Source organism: Dasypus novemcinctus, chromosome 23 (genome assembly GCF_030445035.2).
Source record: "Dasypus novemcinctus isolate mDasNov1 chromosome 23, mDasNov1.1.hap2, whole genome shotgun sequence".
In the NCBI taxonomy this organism is placed as follows: Eukaryota; Metazoa; Chordata; class Mammalia; order Cingulata; family Dasypodidae; genus Dasypus; species Dasypus novemcinctus.
In genome coordinates this window covers 45,070,886-45,095,121 of record NC_080695.1, presented here as the reverse complement: position 1 = coordinate 45,095,121, position 24,236 = coordinate 45,070,886, and the positions used below count along the sequence as shown (strand labels likewise).

General features: G+C 35.8%; 1 protein-coding gene across 3 annotated transcripts in view; it reads right to left on the bottom strand.

The window, feature by feature from the left end:
- Window positions 1-627: 627 nt before the first annotated feature.
- The window catches only part of LOC131275579 (CUB and sushi domain-containing protein 1-like), a 322,424-nt gene continuing 298,815 nt past the window's right edge, over window positions 628-24,236 (bottom strand). For all 3 annotated transcript variants that reach the window (XR_011647208.1, XR_011647209.1, XR_011647207.1), the window contains 2 exons: window positions 10,336-10,545; window positions 628-4,017 (listed from right to left, as the gene is read on the bottom strand). The gene's annotated coding sequence lies outside the window, so the exon portion shown is untranslated. The remainder of the gene's footprint in view (window positions 4,018-10,335; window positions 10,546-24,236) is intronic.

The window sequence follows — 24,236 nt, the reverse complement described above, 5'->3', positions numbered from 1 at the left end:
AAATGCACACATGCATAAGCTTACCAGTGTCCTCATAGGCTGTTCTAACTTCCTTATTTAGTGCATCATGTGTCTTTTGTAACCAGAGGTATGATCCTGGCTTTCATGTTTAAGATATATATTTTTGCCCAAATGTTAATGCTTTGATTCGGTATCTATTTGGGAAGCCAACCCATATTGTTAAGATAGCAGTCACTCCTAGATTTTTTCTGCTAAGTGAATCCTCTCCTGGGAGATCTATAACAAAATTCCTTGTTCACAATTGCAAGTACAATTGTATCTCCTGTTTGACTAATCCAGGAGTGAGCATCCAGTGTTCTTTATATGTTACAGCCTTTGTATTTTAGACAAAGTATAAATTTGACTGAGACAAACTGTTGAAGTCACTGAAGTCAAGGACTGTGGCCTCACAAAACATTTGATTGTGAATGTGCCAGCCTGGACTCAGAATCTGTGATCTCAGCTGCCTCAGAAGCTTGGGTTAGGCTGACAAAGAAACAGGCAGAATATGGACACCTGAAGCTAGTTTGCAGGTGGTTAAAAAGGGAGAGTAAGCCCCTTGCCCTTGCTCCTTCAGTGAAATCAAGGTTGCTCAGGATATTATATTGTAAAGAAAGAGTGATTCAGTTTTAAAAACATTTTGATTTCTTTATTTTTTTTAAAGATTTCTTTATTTATTTCTCTCTCCTCTCCCCCCCCCCCCGCCACCTGGGTTGTCTATTCTCTGTGTCTATTTGCTGCATCTTCTTTGTCCGCTTTTGTTGTTGTCAGTGGCACAGGAATCTGTGTCTCTTTTTCTTGCATCATCTTGTTGTGTCAGCTCTCCGTGTGGGTGGCACCATTCTTAGGCAGGCTGCACTTTGATTCACGCTGGGCGGCTCTCCTTAGGGGGCGCTCTCCTTGTGCGTGAGGCTCCCCTATGTGGGGGACACCCCTGTATGGCAGGGCACTCCTTGCGCGCATCAGCACTGTGCATAGGCCAGCTCCACACAGGGCAAGGAGACCCGGGGTTTGAAGCGCAGCTCTCCCATGTGGTAGACGGATGCCCTAACCACTGGGCCAAGTCCATTTCCCAGAAACATTTCAATTTCTAATTCTAGAAATTATAGTTGTATCTATAAGGAGTAGTTAATACAAAAATACAATCAGTTAGGATGAATTCTTCAGTTACTAATGGTACATAAAATCAGTTTAACTGCATCTCCTTCTAAAGGAGGAAGTGATATCTACAAACTACAGCCCATTTTCACATAAATCCAGTTCAAGCAAAATTCATCAGTTTTATATTGTATTGAGGAATAAGTGGATTGAACATAGCCTACTATGTTTTTAAAATAGTGTTTAGCACATACAGGGAAAAAGAAAAAGAAAGAAGATATTCAACTTCTCCGAATGCTAAATTACAGAAACTAAATGGCAAAGGAAGTCACTAAAGTTTTTATATGACAAAATTTTTAAATACTATGAAAAGTCTAAGGGCCAGAAAGCCCTATATACCATAAGAGTAAGGGAAGGCAGAGAATTTGGTATAACTCAAGGCCATTTTTAATATAGGAATCCACTGTTTGGATCTGGTGTAATGTCTATTATTTACATCTATCAATCCTGAGCAGCAATTTTGTCATGTTTAAATTATCAGCACTTAATATGATTGCTAAAGGATTCATGTATCATCTTTCTAATCTTTATTATATTTGGTAACTATTATCTACTTAGTTGAAAACTACCTTTACATAATCATATTTTACAATTATTGATTTACTAATAGGGTACATAAACTTAATTTATTTAACAAATTTCTGTCTCTGCTATTTCATTTTTCAGTTCTGTATACATAATTTAACTCAAGACAGCTATATCTACAAACATTTTAAAACAATTTTATAGCCATAAATAAAAGATACGACTTAAAAATAAAGTATAGAACACAAACACCATTTGGAATAACTAGAAATATTTGCATGATTTATACATCTTCTTATGAGTTATTAATAATACCCTTAGCTTATAATAAATCACAAGCAGAATCTAGAAAATTTAAGGTGACTTAAAAATCAGTTAAATATCATTTTGCCAACTTATACATTTTATATAATGATAAACATTGATAAACATTGATAAACTACTAGAGATTGAAAATGTAAATCTCTATAAAATATGATATCCTAACCTCAAAAAATTTTATTTCTTAAATTTAATCTGTCTTTATAACTCTCAGTTATAGAAAATCAATCATTTATGATAAAAACTAATATTTTGTAAGGACAACTTTTTGAAAATGTGAAAATTTGGAATTAGGTGTCAAATCAAGCAAACATTCAGTTAACCAACCAGATACTTGGTCTAGTTGAGGATTCACCAATTCAGTGCTTACAGGGTCAAGCAGGCCACTTCAAAGAGCAAAGCATTCCAGAAGCCAGAGAAAACTTTTTAACTTTTTAAGTAAATGCTGAAAAAAATTACATTTTTCAGCTTTTCTTTAGCAACAGGTTATTACAAAGCAAGTATCTGCTAACTAAATGCAAGACAAATTCACCACTTGAAGCTCCCCAGGAGGCTCTACAAAGCTGGTTGGCCTTTTTTTTTTCCCCTCCAGCCTTCCTGTTTCATGTCTGAATGTGGCCCTAATATTAGAGGAGAAATATCCATCCTCCAATAAGGACGAAAAGGCAAAGCAAATCATAGAACTTTGACTTTGATATCTTTCAATCAGTAGATTGGATAGTGAAAGTCCAGTCTACCTCTGGAACTTTCATTAGATTACATATTGAGAAGTTTTTCAGCATTTCCATTTTAAAAAGAATTACATATATATATGTATAAAATAATTGTATTTGTTTTCAAATACTGAATTTGGAATAAACACCTTTGGAAAGATGCTTGAATTCATAAAACACCCTTTGGGAAACATCATCTTGGAGAAAGCCAGATACTGGTGCAGGGAAATCAAAGGGATTCTTAATCACACAAAATCTATAATATCCTCATGCCCCTTCTCAGGAAATTGGGCCCAAACAATTCTTTCCACTTTAAGTTGTAATTGTCCAGGTGATTACTCACTAGGCCATGACTGACTAGTCTAGAGGCAAAGGGTAAGCAAGCAGCAGGTTAAGCAAGAGAAAACTTCCCATGTGGAAACACTTCAGACTGGATAGCAGAAAACCAATCTAATTTCTTGTGGATTATTAATCCTGGACACAGGCAGTTTTCCCTTAATTAAACCTGTTCTGCAGGTTTGCTATCTACCAGGCTGAGACAATAATGTCTTCTTGGAAACTAATATCAGATACACAAAGATGTGTTGGTAGCAAACATTGTGAATGTGATCAACAGCACTGCATTATATATTTGAATGTGGTTAAAAGGGGAAATTTTATGTTGTATATATGTCATTAAAATAAAAATTTTTTTAAAAATCCATGGGACTGTACAACACAAACAGTGGACCCAAAGGTAAACCATGGACTATAGACAGTAGTAAATTGTATTTTCCTCAATTGTAGCACATGCACTACATGAATGCTAGGTGTTAATAATAGGATGGTGTATGGGAACTGGGTATTTTGGGTATGATTTTGCTGTTAAACCACAACTTTGCTAATAAAAAATGATTTCATTAAAATTATTTTCTGTAAAAATTAAAATAATGTTTATAATGCAACATACATAATTTTTTTCAGCATGTCAGGATCTTCATTTCAAATGGAAAGTTTTAGATTAAAAAAACGTTAAAACAGGCTTCTTTCCAAAAGTAAACTGCTGCCTGAAAGAGTAATAATTTAACTTATTAACTTCATTTGCATATCAATACTACATGGAAGAACTTCAGATATCTGTGTTAAAGACATTCTCAATGTTTCTTTATATGTAATCTTTTTTCCCCAATTTGCATAGGTTTTATAGAAAGGAGAATAGTGATCGAAGTTTCAACTGTTTCAGAATCTACAAAGACCAAATCCAGTGACCAACATCCATTAAGAGCGATCATACTTTCTAAAACACAGGAACGCAGGTATCCTGAAAAAGAAAAACATGGATATAAAGGCAGAAAATTAGCATGGATGGAATCACATCAGAATATGTAAAGTTGTCTAATTATCTAGTTATTTATGTCCTCTTTTATTTAAGGTGAAAGGAGAATGTGAAGTGAAGAAAGAAGCCAAGTCAGGAAGCTGGAAATAAGTCATGGAAGAGCATATTTCTTGACCCTCCTGCTTCCTATATTGTTTTAATTTGGTTAGAATGTGAACTTGAAGATAAAATTATGCTAATATAATTGTTAATGTTTGTTGTTTCAGAAAAGTGACAGAGATGTTTATATAAACTCAACTTTACTACTTTAGACTTATTTGAACTTTGTTTCTCTTGTGTGTGTGTGTCCCCTAATCACTTTAGTGTTGAATCTTTACACTTATAAACTGCATTTTAAATAACCACAGATAATTTTGATGGATGGAAAATAAGGTAAGAGGCAGAAGTCCAGAGAACAGTGCCATTATCATTCATCATTATGGACTTTTATTTTAGAGTCAAGAGAAAGATGAGTCAATATTTGGTCAAACATTTATAGAACAGATAAAATATTCAATTCAGCATTTGAAGTTTCTCAAATCCTTAATATGCATGACTTTGCACTTTCTCTGCTTCTACCCCTCAGAGTCCACTTTTCTTCCTTCTTGCTCACTTTGTCTTTATTTTTGCATATATCATTATCTAACAGTTTTCTTTTAGATACTGGTAAGAGAGTCTAATGGATTACATATGTGCAGTTTGTTACCTATATACCTGTATTAAGTGGAAGGCCAAGTGACTCTGTGTTGAGAATGATGATGGGATTCCTCTACTAGTAGGGATTCAGAGTCTGAGTCCCCAACCCCAAACTCATTCTCTATACACATTTAGGTGCTGTTGGTGTCTTGGCCTCAGGGGAAAAGAGAAGCCATTCTGAACAATAAAGGAATAACTATATAAAGCTGAGACCATGGTGAGAAGTGCAATCAGGAAGGACTGAGAAAAGCAGGCTAATAATATACAATGAAAGAAAAACTTGTGAGAATGCACCCCAGGCTGGGCTTTGAGCATGCAGTGCAGTAGAGGTTGAAGGCAGGGCTTGAAAGGAGGAAGGATGGAATATACTGTGAGCATTAGCACAGAGAACATCAGGTGAGGGGTCTGCAGAACTTGAGGCAGCAGCAGCGAATACTGGTTGAGAGCACAGGCTCTAGCACGAAAGTTCCTGGACTCAAATCCCTGTCATTCTATTGACTAACATTTGTCCAGGACACGCAATGTCAAACTTGACCTCAGCTTCATCACTACTAAGGGAAATGGTGATTTGGCCAACAGAGGCCTGTTGTAAGAACTAAGAAAATGATTCCTTGTAAAGTTCTTAGAAAGTTTAATATAAGTGTTTGATAAATATATCATGAGGAAATCTGCTGATTTTCAGAGGCCATGAAATTACATGGTGTCTGAAAAATTACACCTGAATCTGTAAGAGGAGAGCCACAGCTGACATCTGGATTACATATGATAGTAAGAAAAACACATCTCAAGTCTCAAGGCATGTGTTAGAAGTATTTATAGAGAACATGTGACTCATAGATTTTTAGCAAAGCTATTTTAGCAGCCAAAAAACTTGAGTTTAAATAAGTGAATCTGTCAGGTGTCATGTCAATACATGAAAAATTGTTATTTGACTATTCCCCATAGTCAGTGCTCTTCAGATAAATGGTTTACTGATTTTACAAACTGTGAGGCAAAAATGGACTCCTTAAAGTTACTCTGTTACAGTTTAAAAACTATTTTTATATTAATGAGGTGAATAAAGCATTGAAATTAGAGTCTAAAGATTTTATCATTTCCCTTTCTTCATTAGAGTGATTACTACTTTGGAGTCAAGATGACTACTTTGGTGTCGAATTTCAAATCATAATCTGCACATAGCTATTCATAACTCCACAGGTTGTTCTACCTCCTTGAGTCTCATTCTCCTTATCTGTAAAATGTGCATAATGTTCACTTAGAATTTAAAAGACAAAGCATGGAATGTGGCACACAATGAGTGCTCAATAATAGCTACCACTGTCATTATTTTTATTATAATGAAATATGGACATTTAACTCTTTCAGAACTCACACTATTTCAATAAGATCAAATGAAGAAGTATTATAGGTTGAATTGTGTCACCCCAAAAGACATGTTGTGGTACTAGCCCCTAGTACCTAAGAATATTATCTTATTGGAAGGTAATGTCATTTCAGATTAATTTACTTATGATAAAATGAGATCTAATTGGAGGAGGGTAGACTTTTAAACCAACATGGTGGGTACCCATATAAGAAGAGAAGAGATGGAGACACACAAGGGAGAAGGGCGTGTGAAGACCAAGGCAGGGGAGTTACAGTGCATGAGCCCATGGAGTGTCAAGGAATGCTGGCCACCTCCAGAAGTTAGGAAGTGGCAGGGAAGAATTCTTCCCTAGAGCCATCGGAGAAAGCATGGCCCTCCACCACTTACTCCTGAAGCTTTGCTGACTTCTAGACTCCAGAAGTGTGAGACAATGAATTTCTGTTGTGTTAAGCACTAGGTTCATGGTAACTTGTTATAACAGCCCAGGAAAGTAATAAAGAAAGCATATATGAAAGCATTAATAAAACACCCTTTTGTTTTGCAGATTTAATGCATTAATATTGAAATATTTAGTTAATGCAGACTTTTGATCAATATGTAAAAATTTATTATGTATTTATTGTTTTGCTATTTCAGAGCCCCTCCTTCTTAAGGAAACTGCCCCTCTCTCTCAAACTATTCCAATTTGATGAAGTCTGTTAATCATATTTTCTTACCATGTGACCTGAGCTGAGCTAGTATAGAGCACCAATCTACCTGGTCTCAGAGATTGGACTTGGGGGGCTGTCACATAACTCATGCTGGTCCATTAAGAATGTATTCCTACAAGCTGCACTAGGGAAGAAGAGTCCAGTTGTTGCTGGCTAAGGAAGGCTAGAATGTGGCCATCCTCACTACTCGAGTCCTAGATTCCAATCCTGCACAAGTTGAGCTGGAACACTGCACTTACTGCTTAGCTAGCTTGATTGGGTTTCTGTCAGTTACAGTTTTCTTCACTACAATATTAATTACAATATTACAATAAAGTTTTCTTCACTACAATATTACTTAGATCTAGCCACTAATTAATGGTACTAATTTATGGAATCCAGGTTAATCCAGGAAATTGATCAAGACTGTGTATCTTCACTATTTTACTTCTTACCAATATATGAGCATATCTATAGAATTCAAAGTGAGCAGGGACTTAACTGTGGTCTTTTAGCTTCCTCCCTTTAAGGTGGGGTGGGAATGGAAGAAATAGAATGAAAATAAGAAAGCATGGTACTGGTGTGTATTTCAGTATTGGTAGCTCTACTCAAGGTACATCCAGGGCTATTTGCACACATGGGTAGAACAATCAGTGCCCAAGGTAATCACTGATAAGCACTGCAAATCCCACCATCTTTGCTAAACCAGTAATTATTTAGTTTAAGGCAAAATTCCAAAATGGAGTCCACTAAAAACCAAAACGTTATGATGACTGGACATGTGATATTTGTGCCAGGATCTGCATTGGATAAGTAAATTGGCCAGCAATATCTGGCAATGAGTAGGGATTAAAATAGATTCAATTTAAATAAGCTATTAGAGCATAGAACTTAACCTAAAGGTAAGCCTCATAAATGCCTAAAATGCGGCTGCAGCACAGCATAAAGCCCCTTGGCATCTGCGGTAGTAGAGCATCAAGTGTGGAGGGCACAATTATACACTGGGGACCTACTGTGAGTCAGGAACTGGGCTTCATGCTGAGCACAGAGCGAGGTAAAAATAGAACTGATTCCTCTCCCCATGAGGTAAATTCTTTCTGATTAGACATTCTTTAAAATATAAATATACTATCAATTCCTTATCTTAATAAATCTTATGGAATATTGTCCATATAAACTAATACCAGGACCATGTATTGTCACTCAACCAGTGAGCTATATCTGCTTCCCAAAAAGAGTTGATTTTTTTTGTTTGTTCATTTGTTTGTTTGTTTGTTTATTGGAAGTAACGAGACTTTGTACATAGGAAGAAGGTGCTCAACCACTTAAGCTGCATCCACTTCCCTGTTATAGAATTTTAACTGTAGAATAAGTACATAGGAAAGCATGGTAAAGCATTTAATCAAGAAAAGAACAAGTCACATTTTTCTTTGGAAAGATGAGAGAAATAGTAAGAATAAATGTGATAAACCTTTAAGAGGCGAAGAATTTACTAGGAAAAAGGTGAGGATGGTTCAGACTATTAGTGAAAATGGAGATAGAGAAAATGAGATGGATTCCAGAAATACATTTGAGGTGGAGAAAAGGACTTGGTGATTGATTTAATAGTGGGGTGAGGGAGAAAAATGGAACCATGAATAGCACCAATTTTGTAGCTGAAACAACTGGATAAAAATGTACCACTCAGTTATTATGATGGACAACACCAGAGGATGAGCATATTTGGAAAGGAAAATTGTGAGGTCATTTCAGTCACAGGGTTCAAGAGCCTTGGTGATACCAAGTGGAGATGTGGTATCGTGAGTTAGAGATCTAGTTCTGGAACTCAAAGAAATACTGGAATCAAGGACATAAATACAAGAGTTAATTATTACTATAATCATGGTCTTTGACTCCACGAGTGTTGGTGATGCTCAGGGAAAGAATATGATGGAAAAATATGGAACTCCAACTAATTCCTCTACTAAAGTTGTCAGAAGAAGACAAGGAATCAAAGAAAATAAAGGAATAACCAATGTGATAGTATAAAAAACAAGAAATTATGTTCTCATTGAAACAAATGGGAAAAGTGTATTAAGCCAGAAGAAGTGGTTAACAGTTTTACTGAATACTTCCAAGAAACATGAGAAATGAAGAATACCCAGTGGATTTATTCATCCAACTGAAAAAAAAAAATGGAAGAACTTGTCAGTAGAATAGTGCTAAAGCCAGATTAAAATGATTAAAACAGAAAGAAGTGCGGAAATTAAGAAAATTAGTGAAGATAATATTTCTAAATTTTTTTCTTAGAGCACAGGCACTCGAGGAAAATAGGGGCCAAAGGTGCATTTATATATATATAATATATATGTATATACTATATCTATCTATCTATATATATAAGTAAATGTGTGTGTGAGAGAATGTGTGTATATATGTGTATGAGAAATTTTTGAGTCTATTTTGAATGCTGTTGGGAAAGATCGAGTAGAGAACTGACAATTGAAAATGCATTGGATAGAAGTTAACCCATAGCTTAATTTTTCTGAAACAGTACAAAGGAATGGAGCCTAGAGCCTAGAGCATGGAATGGATTTGACTTTGGTAGGGAAACATGCCTATTTAAATGAGAGAGAAAGAACAGGTAATAGGTGCACATGCAGGTGAATTCACGGATTTATTGTGGGAAATCAATTCTTCTATGATGTCCTTTATCGGTTTGTGTGAGTGTGTGCTTGTATGCCTTCCAAATAGGAAGTGACAGTGTTTGCTGAGAAAGAAGGAGTAGGCATATGTTTAGGTAACAGTTTAAGTAACAATATCTAAGAGCTTGACACAAATTAGTAGCCTCTTTCAGTATTAAAATTTTAAAGCCCTGTTTCCAAGTTGTCTAGAAAATAAAGGAAAGCAAGTGCTTTAATGAAGTTTATAAAAAGCCACTAGATTTGACATTTTCTACTTCATTTGATGTAACAATATTCAAGAAAAGGGCAGTTAAATCATTTCATACGAAATGAAAATTTTCAACTTTTTCACGCATCAAAAATTCTTTGGTAATGTGATTCACACTTTCTTAATGATTTCATATTTAGATTGATTAAATGGGATACAGTTCTTTCACTGAGATTTTTTTCCTAACATAATTTGAACATGAATTTATAGTATGTATAGCCATGAACTTGAGCTGAGAGACCCTGCCACTGCCAGACCAATTTCACCATGAAGTGACTCTCTCTACAGTAGTCCTGAAGGAACAAGAAAAAAGTACAATTGGCTAAGAGGAGACACAGTGGAAACCACTGTCTGAAAGTTAAGTGACAATAGCCTTAGGAGAGAGTCTAAGGAGAAGGAGGGAATGTGGTTGGAGATGTGAGAATAAGTGCAGCCAGCTATGCCTCCTGAGTCTATAGCAATGGCTCTTCTACTAATCAGAACACACTTCATTAAAAATTATTTCCATTCTCCATGTTTTTAACCAATGAATGAGCATGCCATATAAATATCAAAGGCACATTTACACTTTTGATTCCTTACCTTGATAAGCAAGTTTAAAGCCTTACCGGCTTTGTGAATGATCACTGTAAAAGTGGATGAGAGTTTCATGCATTGTACTCAGCAACACTGAAGGTAGATCTGTACCACTGAACTGCCCAACCACAGAGCTGCAGTGAAAAGGGCCATTTTGAATTTCAAGGTAATTATGATCAGCTTCAGTAGAAAAATTCAGAAATTGACTACAGGCATCTATGAAAAAATATGGAAAATTAATGAAAATTAATATCGAAACTTGCAAAATAAATGTTAGAAAAAAATGATTAAATATTAGTTTTCCAAAATAACAGTTTTCTATTACACAGAACAGTGTAGTGAATTAGTGCACACATTTTGGATTACAACAGATCTTGGTTCACTTTTACCTCTGCCACTGGTGGTTGTGTGATCTTTCATATAATTAACATCCATGCCAACTTTTTGTGAAATATGAATAATCATAGCACCTGCATCATAGAGATATATGGGTATAATTCTTAGAATAGTGACTGATATGGAGGCCAATGATTTTGCTTTATAATTATTATAAACATGCACCTATGGTTATAATTGTATGTCTTTGCATTCATAAGTTAATCAACAGCTTTATCAAGGTAGAAGCATTTACAGGTCTAAAAAATGGAAGAAACTTTAAGTGGCTTTTCAACAAATTGAATGATCAAAGCATTGTACAAGAGATTTATTAGTTTAGCAAGTGAATATTTTCTAATGAATTTTATATGCAAAACAAATTACTGATGTTTATAAGAAATCTAATCTGAAAAAAAGCTACCATAACTCTCATGATTCAGTCTAACAGCTTGGCATAATTCACCATACCGAAAGACAGTCCAAATGATCAGTATCACTGGTATCATATTAATCTGTGTAGTAGATAAACTATAGGTGATAATTTAGAAGAAAATAAAAATAAAAATAATTTAGAGTTATTTGCTATGGTATTGTGCCATTTTTGGAAATTTATATGATTACTGTGACTAAAATATTTGAATTCATTTTAATAGTTTGAATTCAAAAGACATTAGACTTTGCATAAATCCATGCAATCAAGTTGAGTAGGCAAGTCTAAACTAAAACTTCACAGCTAATATAATATTCTCCCGACATTTGAGAAAAGCTCTAGTTTACACTGTTCTTCTACTGCTTTTATCTTTTACTTTTTCTTCTTCTTTTTCTTACAGATGAGAATGGCTCTACTTTAACTTTTCACCTAATACATATGATAATTATTTCCTAGGTTGGGAATAGTATGGATTATATTTATTTTGTTTACCCTATGTAAATATAAATACAGAGAAACTTTCAGGGAGAGAAATTTACACAGATATTTAAAGAAAACACAGTTATCAAAAAACAGAATTTGGTGCAAAAGGAAGTAAAAACAAAGCTCAAATACAGAGAATAAACTAAAATTATTCAATAAAATTTAAAGTCATCCAAAAAAAACAATTTCAATATTTATGAAGAAATCTTTGGGAGGAAGACAAATAGAGTAAATAATGGCCCTTGTTTTTTTAAATAAAATTTTATTGAAGTATATTCTTCACACATGAACATAAATAAACAATAAGTGTATTTTAAATGTTGTGAACTTACAAACATCACGCATGTCATACAGGGCTCCCGTATATCACCCCATTACCAACTCCTTGAATTGTTGTAAAACATTTGTTACAAACTATGAAATAACATCATCAAAATATTACTACTGACTATAGCACACATCTTATTTTTTGTGTATTTTCCCCCCAGGCCACCCGATTATTAATACCCTGTAATAGTATTATAAATGTTATGGCCTTTTCTAATTTGACATAAAGTAAGGCCAAAGTTATGGGTGGAATTGCATCCTCCAAAAATATACGTTGAAGTACTAATCCCCAGTGCCTTAGAATGTGAAATTATATGGGAAAAAAAGGTTCTTACAGACAGAATTAGGCAAGTTAGAATGAGGTCAGAGTGGATTATGGTAAACCCTTTAATCCAATATGGCTGTTCACTTTCTAAGAAGAGAGTTGAAATAGACTAAGAGAAAGAAGGCAGCCATATGACACTGCCAGCAGAGGTTGAGTTAGACCACAAACCAAGGAATGCCAAAGATAACCTCCCAAGATCGGAAGCCAGAAGAGGGGCATGCAACTTATTCTTCTCTAGGACTTCTCTACAGGGAGCATAGACATTTCAATACCCTAATTTAGCCTTCCAGCCTCCATACCGTGAGACAATATATTTCTGTTGTTTTCAGGCATCCAATTTGTAGTACTTTGTTATGTAAGCCTTGGAAACTTAGGCTGTCAAGTATCATCATTGGGGATGAAGTTGTTAACTAATTTTCTCCTCACAATTGCCTAGCAAGGCAATTGATATTATTATTAGAATGTTACAGGTGAGAAACCTGGTGCTCAAAATACTAGGTATTTTGTCCAAAGCAATAGTGGAAGAGACAGAATTAGAATTTAAACCCAGCTCTGACTTACAAAGCCCTCACAATTTCTTGTCTAGCATCCAAACATGCTAGACAAGAGCTGGGAATCTTATGTTAAAAAATAGATATGTGGAAGTAGAAATGTGGAATGTTTCAAGGAAAGGCAAAGGACGCAAAAAGCAGAAGAAAGTATTCTTTACCTGATCCATCAAAAGTTATTTTAGAATAGATAATGGGGTTCATATTACATCATCCAGCTCTATTTATTAGTGATATATCACCACCAGATGAAGACTATCGAGTCTATGGGCCTCCTGGCCACTCTAATACTATATGCAATACATAATTCTCGTCTTAGTATTGGAATGACTCTAAAATTAATTTTTAAACATTTCTGTAAACATTTAAAAATGTCAATTATTGAAAAAAATTTAAAAAAGTAAAAATGTCAATTATTGATATTTGCTTAACGGCTTTTGATGAGCAATCTTTTCTGTAAAGATTAGCAAATAAATTGTAAAAGAAAAGAAACACCAGAAGCAGGAAAAAGAAAAAAAAAAGAAAAGTGAGTAATAGCAGTGAAATAGCAGCAACCCTTACGGGTTTTTGGCCCAGGGTAGCTTACACACCAGTTCATGACTTGTTCCCTCACCCATTGCAAAGCACCCATTGCCAAATTAAAAAGAATTTCCTTTATAGCATGCCCCACAAATCAGGCAAAAAAACCGTTTTGTTCCTAGTAAATAGACTGTACTAGACACTGTTTTTATTGTGTCTACTCTAGGGATGCCAGCCCATGACATCTATAGAGTTTCATAAATACCAAGTCTCCTCTATCCCTGACAGGTGGATTGCAAAAACTGACACAAAACTAAACTAAAACAACCTGTTGAATTACTGGCATTGCTATGTAGACCCAAAAGTATCAAACAGGATGTAAAACTAGGACAAGACTGGGCCATTTAGAAATATTTTATTCTCTATTAGAGTGGAAAATCAAATAGGAGGGAAGTAGCCTAGTTTTAGAGGTGGATTTGCAGGCTTAAGATGTATTTATCATGAAAGATTTTGGAATTCATGGATAAAACAGAAAAGAAAGAAAAGGAAGACAGCAAGCAGATCAAAGAGTGAAAAATATTGAAGATGGCCAATGTCTCAGAAGTATAAGAAATAGTGAACATGGTTTTTCACTGATTGGGAATTACACTTGAAGTGGAAATAGAATGACAATTATGAAAATTATAATATTGTGAGTAGAATTAACATTTTAAGCAGGGTAAAATATCCATCCATATATCAAACCACCTACTACATATAAGGAAATAGAACAAAGCTCATCTTTGATCTGGTTTAAAATAGATTTATTTAGCTATTTAATTTTCAGCAAATTGTGTTCAATTTGACAGCATAATGTCAAAATGAAGGAATTAAAATAGAAATAACCTAAGTATCCTTTTATTATCTCACTGAATATTTTTTAATGTTATTCCAGCAGAGAAACCAATCTGAATGCCTGCCTTTGGTTGGAATTTACAAAGCACATTTGCATCCGATTCTAGTTACATATGTAAATTAAGTGCCAGTAAGGAGTCACCTGCCCAAGTGAATTTTGCATCTGTGCTTTCACAAAAATTGAATAGTTATGTGATCATGGTTCAGAGTAAACCTTCATAATAATTGATAGAACATATGACTAATAATCACTCTATTACATATCTTCTTCATGTAAAAATACAAGCCAGAATATTTAATACTTACAGAATTCACTGAAAATTTATTCTAAAGAATATTCTGTAGAACCCTTGCCTTTCTTGATTGTCAAAAACCATGGTAATTTTGGACAGCATGATATGCAATATTAGTGCACTGATTATTAAATTAAAAGGTAAAGCACAGAATACTTAGCATTCTGTTAAACGTGCCCTTTCAAGAAAACAGAAATTCTAAGTTAAATGAGCTCATGCAAAACAACACAGAACAGCAGCCCAAGTTTGTGAAAAGGAAAGAAAACTACTTCATGATATCAGATAATTTTATTTAACTATTAAAAGCAATTAACACTTAAACCTTGCCTTCTCTCTGTCAAGCATTTGTATTAACTTAATCCTCCAAAGAGTTCTATGAGATTGATATTTTATCATAGCTATTTTTAAGAAAAAAAACAGCATTTAAAAAATATTTTTGTAACTTGAGTAAACAGTAATTGATAGAACTAAGATTTCTATTCATCTAACTCAGAGCCCCAAAACATAAGCAACCATCACATATACTGTCCATGCATCAAATATTTTCTGCCAAAAGTCCCTTTCGTCATTGCAAGACACAGGCTGCCATTCTTTCAGTGACACAGAGTATAGGATAGTTGTCACTGGAGTGAGGAGAGAAGAGAGGAAACTGGATTTCCCTTGATGGCAAAGCAACCAATCACTTTTGCCCACTCTTATTAACTGGCTGATTCTTAGACTTGGAAAAGAAGTATGATTAATCAAATCAATTATTTGACTAAACTAATAACTGTTAATTAATGAATTGGATAATCTATTGGACAGTCCCATGCATATCCAGGCAAATGGAAAGATTTGAAACACCCTGGTATATATATTATTAGAATTAAAGTTTAAAAACAAAACAAAACATAGGACTACACAACACAGTGAACCATATCATAAATGATGGACTATAGTTAATAGTACATTTACACAAATGTTCTTTTTTGTTTATATGAGTTGTAACAAATGTACCACACCAATGAAGGTGCTAATAATAGGGTGGTATATGGGAACTCTGTAGTGAATGCATAGTTTTTCTGTAAACCTGTAACTTCTCTAATTGAAAAAAATATGCTGTGGTAAAATCCTCTATGAATGAAAGACTCAAGAATAGGCAATAATGTCTCATGTTCTGGATTAGTGCCAGTATTCAGTGTAGTTGGAGGAGCAAGAGTCATTCATGCTTATCAATTCAATAATCATTAATGTGCTGGACAATAAAAAATTAACACTGACAATGAAGGAACCTGGGCTGTACATTCAGATACTACAGAAGTATTTTAAGAAATGAGGTAGCTAACTTTTTGATATAAAACTTATTTTTTAAAATGCTCTGTACAAGAAAAATAGGAACTTTTTGGTCAATTCTCTCTTACTAAATAATATACTAGCTCCACTTACAAGCTACCAAAATCTTATGATTTTCATATTTCTTTTCACCTAAGCAATTTCTCCTGCATAGGTAATATTTATGTGAATCTTATGAAAATCTTTGTGCATTTCTTATCTTTCTCAACCTCACTCAGCTAAGATGGAGTTGAAGAAGGACAACCACCACACCATGGAGCCTAGAGTGCCTACAACTGAAAGCAGGAGGATTGCATCCAGTATCCATGTGGAATCTGAGCCTCCTCTTGACATAGAGATGCCACGGACATAACCAATCCTGGTCCACAGAGAAAAGGTGGCATTGGAGTGGAGTGGGAAAAGTGGACATGGTGGCTGATATGGGTATGGGGAATGGCAGGAAGAGATGAGATGCGGAGGTGCCTTTGGGACTTAGAGTTGCCCTGGATGGTGCTGCAGGGGCAATCACCGGACATTGTAAATCCTCCCAGGGCCCACTGGATGGAATGTGGGAGAGTATGGGCCATGATGTGGACCATTGACCATGAGGTGCAGAGATGCCCAGAGATGTACTTACCAAATGCAATGGATGTATCATGATGATGGGAGTGAGTGTTACTGGGGGGGGAGTGGTGGGGTGGGGATGGTAGGGTTGAATGGGACCTCATATTGTTTTTTTAATGTAATATTTTTACAAAATCAATTAAAAAATAAAATAAAAAAAAAGCACACTTGTATAAGTGGAGAGAATTCTATGATTCTAGCCTCCAAAATATCAAAAATTGCTGGGTGAAAATGCATAACTCTTTGTTTCATTCAGCCATAGACACTGAATCAGTACCTAGGGCATCTAGGGGCCAGGTAGAGGAATCTACATTTCAACAACTCTACCTCCACCAGAGATTCCTGTACACAGCAGTAGTTATCACTGAACTAAGCTTGCTATATTTTCCTTGTTATAAAATGTGCCAAGTTTAAGAAGATATGATTCCCAGTAAATCTAACATTCTCTTTGGATCTTAAGTAAATAATTTTCCCAGAATATCTGTTTTCTGATATTTACAGTGACACTCCAAGGAAACATTTTATTTTTAAAATTTATTTATTTTTTATTAGAGAAGTTGTGAGCTTACAAAACAATCATGCATAATGTACAGAATTCCTGTACAGCACCCCTCCATCAACACCTTACATTGTTGTGGAATATTTGTTACAGATTTAAAAAAACATCATCAGACTATTATCACTAACTATGGTCCATAATGGTTAATAATACAAATACAAGAAAGTTTTCTTGTGAACTAGAACAAATGCATGTCGCTAACACAAGGTGATAAGAATATAGTGATGCATGGAAAAATACAATTAATATAATTAATATAATGCATGGACTATAATTAACAGCAATATTGTACTATTCTTGCATCAAGGTCAAAGAAGATCCTATATCAAATATCAAGGGTCAATAATAGAGGAATGAGATTTTTGTTCTGGACTAAGGAAAACATTCAAAGATGTCCTGGGATGAAGACACTACAACTCTGTGATGACAGTGACAGTCACTGAGTGCACACTTTGGATATAATGTACAAGGCACGGGACTATATAGCACTGTGCACCATGTGGTGGAAGATGGACTGTGGTTAACAGTACAAATCTGAAAGAATTCTCTCATTAACTATGACAAATGTACAATACTCAGACATGTGTTAATAATAGGGGGCATATGGAAAACTATACCAAACATTTTACTTTGTAATTATGTCCCAAACCTTAGGAAAGAGAGAGGACTGAGAGAAGATCACTCTTCCCCCACAATTCTCAAAGCAGGAAATCTAGGGTAGAGAAAAAGATACTAAATGTAATAAGTGTGCCAGTAGGTATTTGTCAAGAAAAATAAGTTCAATCTATATTATTAATGTAGACTACTTATTCCATATATGTCTTCTCACAACATTAACAAGCAAATATCTTTTTACTTTTATCTTCCATATGATTACCAAGGTCATCCTGACAGCAGAAATTTTCCAGATAGACATTTATTGTGACTTCAGCAGGAATAACTGCCTATCCTCTCCACATCCCTCCTTGTCTCACTACGAAACCAGGGCCATTTTCTCAGCTGTATTTACATAAAACCTTTCAACACTATTCTCAGGTTTGGGTACTAAAGGGGAGCAAGAGGTTACAGAAGAGGAGCAATAACAATGAAGAGACAGTGGTCACCTCTGCTGTTTCCCAATTGTGTTTTAATAAGAAGCTTTGGAGCTCTTGATTGAAAAATACAGTTTCCTGAACTTCAATCCAAATGTTCCTTCTTAAAATTTCTAAGAAAGAGATTTGAGGTTTGTTTATGATTTGGGAGATTCTGGAAGGAACCTCGTGCTAAAAATAAGGAAAGGATTGCCCCAGGGATAATGGTAGTGTTACAGATATAAATCCACAGTGAAATAAGAGAATCTAGATTGGAATAAACTGATGAAAGGGGAAGAAGAATGTCATTTATTTGAATTTTATACCTATTGAATCTGAGGTGACCCAGATTAAAATATTTCATGTGCAGGGGAAAACTTGATTTGGCATTTGATAACAAGACTAGCGATGCTATTCTTGCTTTTGTTTTTTATCTAATTTTAAAAAAATACATAAATCACACAAAATGTTACAATAAAAAATATAAGAGATTCCCATATACCACACTCCCCACACCCCCACATCGACAATATCTTTCATTAGTGTGTTACGTTCATTGTGTTTGATAAGTACATTTTGGAGCATTGCTACACAGCATGGAAGGATGCTGTTTTTGTTTTTTGCTAGTTCAAAATGGAAAAGCAGTTTTATTTCATATTCATTTTGGATTAAGTGAGAAATCAGCTGGCGATTAGAACTCTTCTGGTTCATCCAATCCTTGAGGCTCTACGAGCTTTATTTATTTATTTAAATTAAGGTTAATAGATTACAAGAAATGTTGCATAAAAAAACATAAAAAAGCAAATAACAAAAGAAGTCCCCATATACTCCAATCCCCATCCCCCACCACATCATTTTTGTAAATTTTATTTTTTTGAAGATATATACATCACAAAAAAAATGTTATATTAAAAAATATAAGAGGTTCCTGTATACTCCCCACTCCCCCTCCCCACTCCTCCCACACTAACAACCTCCTTCATCATTGGGGCACACTCATCACACTCGGTGAACACATTTTCAGGTACTGCTTCACTACACAGATAATAGTTTACCCTGTAGTTCGCACTCTCCCCCAGTACATTCTGTGGGTTATGGCAGGATATACAAAGTCCAGCATCTGACCCTGCAATAACATTAAGGACAACTCAAAATGCCCAAAATACTCCCACATCACATCTCTTCTACCCTCTCCCAGCCCTCAGCAACTACTGTGGCCACTTTCTTCACCTCGATGATAACTTCTATTACTCATCACAACAGTTTTATAGTAGAATATCAGTAAGTCCACTCTAGTCTGTATTTTATTCCTCCATTCTGTGGACTCTGGGATGGTGATGTCCTCTCCACCTCAAGAGCAAGAAGGGGTTTATATTCCACATGGATGATGGATGCAATTCCTCTGCTTTCAGTTGTAGGCACTCCTGATTCCCTGGTGTGGTTGTTGACCATCTTCACCTCCCTGTTTGCTGATCTGGGTAAGACCAATGAACCAGAGAGTAGGAGTCACTACTCTGCTGAGGCTCAGGGCCCAGCAGGCACATGGGCAGTCCAGAGATTCAAGCCTCCTGAGTATGGACCATCCTTAGCGCCAACCACAGGATCAGTAAAAGTGACAGAAGAGGCATATGTAGAAAAGCCACATCTGAGTCCAGCTCTATCACACTCAAGAGAACAAATTCCAAAGTAGGGCCCTCTGACATGGCACAGAGCTACAAATCCATCTGCCGTGACTATATACCCTGTGGATCCCCGTAGCCTTCAGGAGAACCAGTACCTAGGGTTGTATCTACTTTGGCTTTTTCTGGGATCCTGCTGAGGTTTGCATAAGCACGACCCCTCTGGTGACCTCCAGAATCTTTTTGGAAGACTCTTAGCCATATCAACTCATTTGTCTTTGCCATTTCCCCCTTTTATTCAAGGTCAAAGAGCAGTTTTTAACAACTGATCCAAATGTAGGATGAGATATTCTGCTGGTCAGAGTTGATCCTTTTATTTGAGGTCTCTTTCTAGTTGCTTCTCCAGTTAGTGATTGGTAGTAATCCCTCGGTGTTAGGGAGGCTCATCCTCAGGAGTCATGTCCCACATTGGGGGGAAGGTAATGCATTTACATACTGAGTTTGGCTTAGAAAGGGGCCACATTTGAGCAACATGGAGGCTCTCAGAAGGTACCTTACAGCTCTACACCTAGTTCATATTTCAGCACACAGATTCCTAAGCACAGTCATCAGTATCAAGGGCTCAGTATTGGACCATCCTTCCTTGTTGATCTTTGCTGTTGCACTTGGGGGATTATTGTTGTTCCATTGGGGAATGTGACAGAGCTCCCCTGAGTAGGCACTCAGCACTTCCTCAGTTGAAGTTCGTAACTGTAACTACTATAAAAATATCCAACATATATCCTAGCATATTTATGTTTCCTATATACCTGCCCTGGAGAACTCCCCTCTACCCATGTGCCCCCCATCAATAACACCCTACACCAGAGTTCCTCCCCTGCCCTATTGAACCTCTCTGTGGTCCAAAACTTCTTCAACAATGAATCCTAATATACTGCCAAATTCAATTAATAGGAAATGGAAATACACTGATGAGTTTAAAGTTTAGAAATAGAATACATAGTAATTTAGAAATACTAAAATAAAGTAAAAATAAGTTGGTGTATTAATAAAATGAAAAATATTATAAAGCTTTGTCTCTAATATTTTGCCTTTCATCACTATAATAGGTGTTCCCTTGTATGTACAGTGGCTAGGCACTTTCATTTCTTCCACAGTGTCTACATGTACATCCTTTCTTTTTTTTTCTAATTTTTAATTTTGTCTTCAAAAAAGCTTTAGATGACAGTAATTCACATACGCAATATAGGGGACTCCCAGATATCCATCATCGAGCCCTTTTCCCCTTTCCCAAGCAATGATCTCTTTACATGTTCAGTTATATTTGCTGCAGGTGATGTACAAATTTTGAAACATAGTTAACAAACATGGTTCCATTTGGGTTTAAATTATTGTTTATATTTTAGACTGTACAAATTTCTAAATTTTTAGTTTCCTTATGTTTTACATTACAGTTTACATTTTAGTTTATAGACTTTTGTACACTTTAGATGTAAGTTCACATGTCCATCATTGCATGACCTTGTGGAGCACTTCCAATGCCCCCCAGTTCCCTGCTTCCATCCATGCTATATCTCTTCCCCCTCCCCTCAGGGCACACAGTGTCACTCAGTCTTCACTACTTGAGGAACCATATTTACAGATACTGCAACAATGCTGAAGGTTTGACATACTAGACTGCCCTAAATAATTGGGAGCCAGTGATCCTCTTGAGAGACACAGTTCCCTCTCTTTGGGAACATCAGGTCTCTCCAGGATGTGGGTACAACTTCACACTCGTTTATGGGCCTCCAACCAATGATATAACACACTATGACAAAATAAGCACTCCCATACTCCCTAGAAGCTTACCCCTATACCAGATGCTCCCCCACTTAGCACCTTAAACACATGATCCTTCCTTTATATATTTTATAAAGAGTTTTCTCAATGGTAGAGTTTCAACCATATATCTGATGTTCTCCCATATTCAATGATTCCCCCCAGCCCTCTCCCCAATTCCTTGGGTCAACTGACTCATTGTCCCAACCCTAGCCCCTCTCAAACCCACAAAGCCCCACTGAAATGTATCCTTATGCCCCCATTTTATCCCTTCCCTGTAAAAACACTTACCTCCAGCTTGTCATAGACTTCACCCATGTAGGCATCAGCTTACAACCTTCCTCTCGATCCCAGATTCCTTTAAGTCTATCTTCCAGTCTTTAGCTTCCTAAGACACCTAGGTTTGCTTGTTTCATATCAGAGAGGTCATATAGTATTTGTCCTTCAATGCCTGGGTTGCTTCACTCAACATAAGGTTCCAAAGATTCATCCATGTTATCACTTGTGTTTGTACTGTATTCCTTCTTATAGCTGAGTGTATTCCATTTTATGTACATACCACATTTTATTTATCCATTCATCCATTGATGGGCATTTGTGTTGATTCCAACATTTGGCAATAGTGAATAATATTGCTATGAACATTGGTGTACATATATCAGTTTGTGTCCTTATTTTCAGATCTTCTGGGTATATACCCAGCAGTGGAATTGCTGGGTCATATGGCAAATCTATAGGGAACTTTTTGAGAAACTGCCAATCAGTCCTCGAGAATGGCTGGATCCTTCTGCATTCCCACCTGCAGTGGACGAGTGTTCCCATTCCTCCAAATCCTCTCCAGCACTTGTAGAGTTGCTTTTTTGATAGCTGCCAGTCTTATGGGACTAAGATGGTATCTCATTGTAGTTTTGATTTGCATTTCCCTAATAGCTAGTGATTTTGATCATTTTTCATGGGCTTTATAGTCATTTTTATTTCTTCTTTGGAGAAGCATCTGTTCAAAACTTTTCCCATTATTTAAAATGGGTTGTTTGTCTTTTTATTTTCAAGATATAGGAGTTCTTTATATATACAGGATATAAATAAGTCTCTTATCAGATACATGGTTACCAAATATTTTCTCCCATTGTGTAGGCTCTCTTTTCATTTTCATGACAAACTCCTGTAAGGTGCGACAGGCTTTAATTTTGAGGAAGTCCCATTGATCTATTTGTTCTTTTGCTGCTCGTGCTTTGGGTGTGAAGCTCATGAAGCCATTTCCTATTACAAGATCCTGTAGATGCTTTCCTACATTGTTTTCCAAGGTCTTTATGGTCTTGGCCCTTACATTTAGGTTTTTGATCCATCTTGAGTTGATTTTTGTATAAGGTGTGAAATGGTAATCATCTTTCCTTCATTTACATATTGATATCTAATTCTCAAGACACCATTTGTTGATGAGGCCACTGTCTCCCAGTTGAGTGGGTTTGGTGGCCTTGTTGAATATCAGATGACTGTACATATGAGGATCTATATCAGAACTCTCAATTTGGTTCCATTGATCAGAGTGTCTATCCTTGTGCCAATACCATGCTGTTTTCCCTACTGCAGCTTTGTAGTATGTTTTGAAGTCCAGTAGTGTGATTCCTCCAGTTACATTTTTCTTTTTCAAAATATTTTTGGCTGTTCAGAGCCTCTTTCCTTTCCAAATGAATTTCATAGTTAGTTTTTCTAGTTCATTTAAAAAATGCTGTGTAGATTTTTACTGGGATTGCATTGAATGTGTAGATCAGTTTTGGTAGGATAGATATCTTAATAATATTTAGTCTTCCTATCCATGAACAGGGAATATTCTTCCATTTGTTTAGGTCTTCTTTGATTTCCTTGAGTAGTTTTGTGTATTTTTCTTTTACATTTTTGGTTAAATTTATTCTTCAGTATTTGATTTTTTAATTTACTATTGTAAATGGTATTTGTTTCTTGATTTCCTCCTCAGATTGCTCATCAAGGTGTGCAGAAATGCTACTGATTTTTGTGCATTGATTTTATACCCTGTGACTTTGCTGAACTCATTTATAAGTTCTAGAAGTTTTGTTGTAGACTTCTCAGGGCTTTCTATGTATAGGATCATGTCATCTGCAAATAGTGAAATTTTGACTTCTTCCTTTCCTATTTGGATTCCTTTTATATCTGGGTCTTGCCTCAGTGCTTGAGCAAGTACTTCTAACATAATGTAAAATAGAAGGAGTGATAGTGGGTATCCTTGTCTTGTTCCTGATCTTAGAGGGAAAGATTTTAGGAATTCACCATTGTAAATGATGTTAGCTGTGGGTTTTTCATATACACCCTTTATTATGTTCAGAAAGTTTCCATCTATTCTGATCTTTTGCAGTGTTTTTATCAAGAAAAGGTGCTGTATTTTGTCAAATGCTTTTTCTGCAGCAATAGATATGATTATGTGATTTTTTTTTCCTTCACTCTGTCTATCTGGTGTATTACATTAATTGATTTTCTTATGTTGAACCATCCTTGCCCAGCAACTGGCAGGTCTCAGTGATCGCCATGGCTCTTAGCTCTACGGAAAGGGATTTACTTTCCCACAGCTTCCGAGTTCAGTATTAGAAACCCACAGTTCTACCTTGAGCAAACACCAATTCTGCTGCAGTCTTGCCACACTGATGTCCAGACACCTCCCTCCCTGCAGGTTCCCAAAACAGCCTGCTCCTGTAG